The sequence below is a fragment of the Lethenteron reissneri genome, chromosome 35 (assembly GCF_015708825.2).
Source record: "Lethenteron reissneri isolate LAM-NWPU_2019-01 chromosome 35, ASM1570882v1, whole genome shotgun sequence".
Lineage (NCBI taxonomy): Eukaryota > Metazoa > Chordata > Hyperoartia > Petromyzontiformes > Petromyzontidae > Lethenteron > Lethenteron reissneri.
This window is the reverse complement of record NC_083813.1, coordinates 7,014,151-7,021,138: the sequence shown is the minus strand read 5'-3', so window position 1 is coordinate 7,021,138 and position 6,988 is coordinate 7,014,151.

Below are 6,988 nucleotides of genomic sequence, written 5' to 3'. Positions count from 1 at the left end.
TGCGCGTGTCCGTGCGTTCCCGTGCGCGTGTCCGTGCGTTCTCGTGCGCGTGTCCGTGCGCGCGCGCGTACTACGCGATTACCCACTGCGTTGAAGCCGGCCGGTTAGCGCTACGCTCCGCTGCCGCCCGGGAAACGCGAGTTCGATTCCCGCTCACGGCCAACAATCAGAACCGGTTGTGGAATTGGTGTGCGGTGCGTAAATATCGCCACTGGGGGGGAGACAAAGGCGGCCGGGCGTGGTGGTGGCCCAACCAAACCCCTCCGTGTGCCGTGCCTGGCCTTTATAGGTGCTCGCTAACAGCACTTGCCCCAACAGTCTGTTAGAGGGGATGTTTGTATTCATTGTGTATTTGTTGTGTGTGTGTGTGCGCTTTCGTTATTGTCTCTGGGTGAAGCTGTCCCCGTTGGCAAATTGGTGCACAACCACAACACACACAAAACGCGACAACAATGCAACGTTGTCCATTCAGCACACCGGTGTTGTTGTAGAGTAAACTCACAACTAATTGGCACGTTTTGTATGCGTGACAAACCTTACTAATTGCGTGTATCTGGTGGTGGTGGGGTTAGCAAAACTCATATTTACGCAATCTATCCAAAAACCTCTTATCGCTGACAATAGTGGTCACGAAAGCCTACGTGTTGAACTTATATCCTTTTTTCCATCAAATTGAGGTCCTTTTACGATTAAAATCATATTAAACCAAAAAAACATGTTTTTGCTTTTTATAGATTCTAAATCCTGTCATCAATCATGTCTGTGGTGGACTATTATTTGTATGACATAGAATTATATAAAGCATTATTAACTAATTTGAAGGGTTCCTTTAAATAGTTTATAGGTAAGAGTGCTCCATGTACACATCAAGTCCGATACAGTACTCTCATTGGCGTTTAATTTGGTTCATACATTATATTACTGTTGGTGTTTCTCAAATCCAATTCCGCTTATTTGACCATGGGACCATATTACATGTAGGTGCAACAGACAATTTCCTAAGTCCATCAAATTTGGCAAGGAGACCACTGCATTGGTCAATTAAGAAGGCCCGCAGGGATGTACAGGAAATGTACAGTATTTGCTATTGCATGTGCTTGTGTGCATGCAGGTGGTTTCCTCTTCATTGTCTCCTAGACGGACAAAATAATATAAATCTATTAGCCTTCATGGTTATATATATTCAGGACTATCATCTAAGACCTCCGAAACACCAGACCTCATGACCGAACCCAATCATGTTTTTCATCATCATCATCAGATGTGTGCAATGTCTGTTAAATGTATATATTTTTGGTGTGTTTCATGGAGGAAGTATTCGTTGGATCGCATAAAAGTATAAAAACGGGTAACAAGAACATATAATCATGACCTTTGAGTATACAAGGGGTAACAACAGGTCCGTTGTTTTAATATGAAGAAATTATATTAGAACAATGGATCATTGAAGGTGGAACAAGTGGGGCAGGATCAAAATTATTAATTCGAGGAAGCAGAGTATGTTGTAGTACTTTAGTAAACTGAAATTGACAACGAAAAGTAACATTTCATTTTCCCAAAGGACATTTTCAATAAGTGCATATTATCTGCTGTGACGAATGGATCATAAATATGGTCACAATAGCTGAGAAGTCTGTAAAAAAAGTATGGAGAGACCCATGCTTTTAAACACACTGAGAGAAAGAAAGCAGAACACATGGATAGGAGAACAAACACAGGTTAAGACATATTGGCTGTTGAGAAAGGTGCATGAGCTTGGCCAGGATACATTGATATAGAAGGGATGGTCGAGACTTATGACTTAGAGCCAGCCAAAGATGAATGGGTTAATGTTACACATCCAGCCACGAGAGAGCAATACATTCACTGCAATGTTCAAAGAAAAAACAACATCTCGAATAACCACGAAATCTTTGAATTATTACGAGCCTAGCATTAACTAAGCAAAATATAGAAACCTGAAATATCCCGATCTGAAAATGTTAATTCAACCCACACGAGCCCTTTTCTCCAATTACTTCCACAATATTTCACAAAGAACCACTTGTGTCAAGAGATGTTTTCTCATGACAATGTGAATGAAGCAATGCGCCGTGTGAGCATGTATGTACGTGTGTTGGGACATATTTCCCACCAGATATTGATGAAAACCTTCGCGCATTGACGACAAAGTGCATATCACTTTAGGGATAGTAATTCTATGTAGAAATTGAAGAAAGTGTCATTGAGGTCACCGCTTTCTGTCAGGCCACAGACTTTTCGATCGCCCAAACGTTGGCACATGTGGAGGGTGGCAGGGATTTCACGGGAGGATAGGGTGAGCTGCCTTGCCAGATGCACATTCCACGCAGCCAGCGTATATGCATGTTGCAGGGCTGATATATTAGAATGATTTGCTGTGGTCGTAGATGGTCATTTATTGATGACTATAAACGGCCACGTCGACCGCAAGATGGCGACACGCACAACGCTGCTACACAGCGGCTTATGTAAGGGCTGTTTTAGTGCCATTTGGTGCCGTTTTCAGCAACAAGTTAGGTAACTGAAGCATCCACACTGTGCCCTTTCATGCAGTCATTCAATCGCTACAACTGCCCCTCTAGATTCCATTGCGTTACACATTGAAAATACTCGGTGTGCGTAATTTTTCAGCACACTGAGTGACGCGGTGTGATTTATATGCTTTTCAAAAAACACAAAAGCTCCTGCAAAATGTGAATTTCTTAATAATGTACAAAGCACCGTCACGCACAGCACCTTTACTGGAGCAGTGTTTTACCGGAGACACAGAATCCGCCCTTAAAATCCACACCACATGCAAATTGACACAGGTTGTTGGTGATTGCTGAGTGTGTCACATTTGCACAGGGATTATTTTGACACACTTTGATCCGTCCATTGTTTGGATTCGTTTATTTTCTACTGTAGACATTACGAGGTATTTAGGACGTGCTATTTATGAAGCATCTCAATGACACCACATGAATCACAATTATAATACAGAAACATCTCCAAGTTAAGAAGCAACCTCTGTTTCACTTGGAATAAACATTCCATATAACGAAACCAGAGTAGTTTATAATAACCCAATACAATACTGTACTGTACACAGAATATATTACTTACGTCTGTGCCCTTTGGGACTTCTAACAAACAATGCATAAGTGAAATTATTTTCTATCCATTCCACAGTGCAACTGCATTTATTTACATAGCACTTCCTTAGGTACTGGCCATTCTGCTAATTCTAACAAAACAAAGCAACGCAGTTCCACACCCACAAAACCAATGGAATCAAGGGACGTTAAAGCCCTCTGTGGAATGGGCGTGCACAACAACAATCGCCTCATGATGTATTTACAGTCACGTCTTTTTTTCCCTTCTCATGGACAATGAAGCTATTGCAAGGTCAGAATGGCAAGCTCATCTCGTAGAGCATCAGATGGCGATTTTCGGCACAGTCTCTTGTGGGATGAATATCTTATAACACACCCCACTTTGGTCATGTCAGAAGCGAGCCTTTGTAACTTTACTCTTGTACATATTAGACTGTTTGGGATAAAGCGAGCCCTGTTGGTACATATTGTGCTATGCACAGCATCACAATTCGGCATTGCACATTTTATCTATTTGGCTGACGTCAACAACAAACTTCATTAAGGGCTGGCCTGGAGCACAAATATAGGCTATTTTATTTTCACTTATGTACCAATAGACTTAGATGAATAATGAAAACTTCGTATTATGGATTGTATGCCCTTTAGTCGAAATGTTGATAACAGATGTGTTTTTTGAATCAATGCTTTAGACTTGTATTGCCTGTTTTAATGGCACAAAACAGCCATGCTGAAATATATAACATTCGTAAAGTTAAGGTAACATTTATACACGTATTCAATTGTGAACTGCTATGACATTTGCTAAGACGATAAGAGTAGACTTATTCTGGGTCAGTTTTAATGCATCATTAAAAGTATTAAGTGAACTGGTGTTAAATGTGTATGCACAGGCAAATTATTGTTATGTTAAAAAATGTAAATTTTTAAAACCTCAATAAATCAAAGCAAGCATATGTAAATGTTTTTAGGTCTGTTGCTCCAGCGGAGAAAAGGTGTGAGTGAGGCATTATATCAAGGAATTGGAACTCCAAGTTACGACATCTCTTGCATTCTTCAAAGGCCACATTTTTTACAGATGGGTGCAGTCTTTTTTTGACAATCAAATACGCCTTCCTGTTTTTGCCTGTTTCGTCCACGGTCAGCTTTAGATGGGTTGACGTTGGCAGGATGGATAGTGTTTATGGAAAGGTGATAATGTTTCGACCCGATATCTTGGTAGCACAGATGTTGAAAGAGATCCTCTAAAAGGTTTTCCTGCATGCTTTTAAGACTGCTATTTATTCAGTTGCAATTGTTATGCATGGAAAAGTAAACTTGATCATAAAACATAAATTTAATGCTCGGTCATGTTATTACTTAAAACCAGACACTGTAACATTGAAGGTCAAATTATGGTTTATATGCATTCCACAGAAAATGTGTTCTTGAGATAAAATACGTGTACAAAACAAGCAGCACTTTTGTAAGGTGATATCCTTCATTTTGTTTTAGTATTTGGAAAATCTGAATGTTACATTGTATTAGGTACCATATTTTAGGAATGGAGTCTCACTTATTACCAATATTTTTGGTTCTTTCGGTAAAGTCACGTAGAAGGGAAATAATAAAAATATAAAACAACAAAAATTCTCACGACGTTTCGACTGCAACACAAGCAATCATCATATATTATTATTTCCCTTCTATGTGACTTTACCAAAAGAACCAAGAATATGAATCCCTGCCGTCACGAAAGCTTTAAATAAAAATTATTACCAATACTTGAATATAAATGGCCAAATGCAATACACTGATTTGATTTGGACCCAAACAAAACTATCGATTTGTTTAGCAAAAACATGTAAGCCGGCGTTGTTAAATAATGCATTCTAGGTGAGTTTAGACATCCTTCAATTGACTTTAATTTGACTACATATAACTACAGTACTACCACAATGTGTTGACTACATATAACTACAGTACTACCACAATGTACTATATGATGCCTATGGAATATCGAGCTTAAGGTTAATATACCTGTTCTTGTATTCCAAGATTCATCCTCTGTTTTATGTCGCTGTCCTGGGGAATCGGTAAGTCTTCCTGGGACATTAACAGCCCCCAGTTGTCAGTAGCATAGCATTGCGTTTCGTGTGGTGCTCCTATCTGTCAGTATCGTGAGATATTCGTATTCCCATGAGACGTCCTGAGTTTTGTACCTCAGAGATGGCAACCACAAACGACATGTCGGACAAAAGAGTATGATAATTGTTTTTTTACCCTTTAATCTGGCAACAAAACTGACACCTTTTTTACAAGGAGTCATTTTTGCATTGACCACAATACCGGCAGTCGGATTGCAAAAAAGACAACATAATTCTGATAATGGATGCAGTCCTTGAAATTGATTGGGCCACACCTGAGACAGCTTTCATTAGAGCCTAGTCTCACATGGTGTTGGACCAGATGACCCCAAAAGGCGTCATCTGGTCCAACACCATGTTACTGGCAACACCATGTTACTGGCAACACCATGATACTGGCAACACCATGTTACTGGCAACACCATGTTACTGGCAACACCATGATACTGGCAACACCATGTTACTGGCAACACCATGTTACTGGCAACACCATGTTACTGGCAACACAATGTTACTGGCAACACCATGTTACTGGCAACACCATGTTACTGGCAACACAATGTTACTGGCAACACCATGTTACTGGCAACACCATGTTACTGGCAACACAATGTTACTGGCAAATGAGGTTCCAATGGGGACCAAAGAGTAATCCTTTTGGCCAGTTTTCCTGTTTTATATTTAGATTATTATTAATCTTATTGTTGTTGATGTTACTATGCATATAAGTGCTTATATTAAAACTACTACTATTATTACACAACATGAGAAATGTTGGCATGTAGTTTTCCCAATTTGTTCACAGTCTTACAGTTAAAACTTCACAATTAGATCAGTGTGTGGAGGCTGGAAGACCACGGGCTGCTCGAGAGTAAGTACAAGGGGTGGGGTCTGGGGTGTTTGAGAGGTACAGCAATTAGGCAGGCATGAGATAAAGTGAACAATGGCACAGTCATGCGAATAACAGCATGATAACATAAATAAATAAATAGCTGACATTTTCAGCCCACCAATGGATGACGTTATCACCACGCTGTGTTAGTTTTTTGTACTATACTTCACATAAGGAAATCACGGCATTGGTTTGGGAATGTAAAAGGTAACATTGCACCCCTGCAATTGCTTGCCCACGTCACTTCAGGCAGAAGGGAATCCACGAGAGGGAGCTCTCGCTAGCTCTGAGCCCTTCTACAGGGTATTTTGACTTACTCTTCTATTCCAGCCTTGAAATATAATAAGTGGCACGTAATTATATTTCTAGTGAAGAGAACAGACTTTGGTGCCAGAGTGGATCAAAGAGCCGAGTAGAGAGTGCTGATTAGGGCTCCGATTAACACGGTTGACTACGTACGGTGCGAAAGAAGTTTAAAATACATACAAAGAGTCAGGGTCAGCGCTAGAGTGGTGCAGGGTTGGGCCCTGAACCACCAAATGTGCCTTTCGCATCACCCATGATCACTCCCGTTCGGGATGCATCACTGCTCGGGTGGCCAGGCTTGGTTAGAGAGGATGTTTGGGAGAAGGGATTGAGTATGCGTCGCCAATTGAATTGCTGTACTGTGTATATGATGGGATGTCCATTAATTCTAGATTTGAAGCTTTCGTGACTGCAAGGATTCATATTCTTAGGTTTTTTCGGTAAAGTTACGTAGGTAATTTTTTTTAATTAATAAAAGTAAAATAAAAATAAAAGAAAAATCACGACGTTTCGGAGGCAACACAAGCTTCCGTCTTCAGGTGGAACCG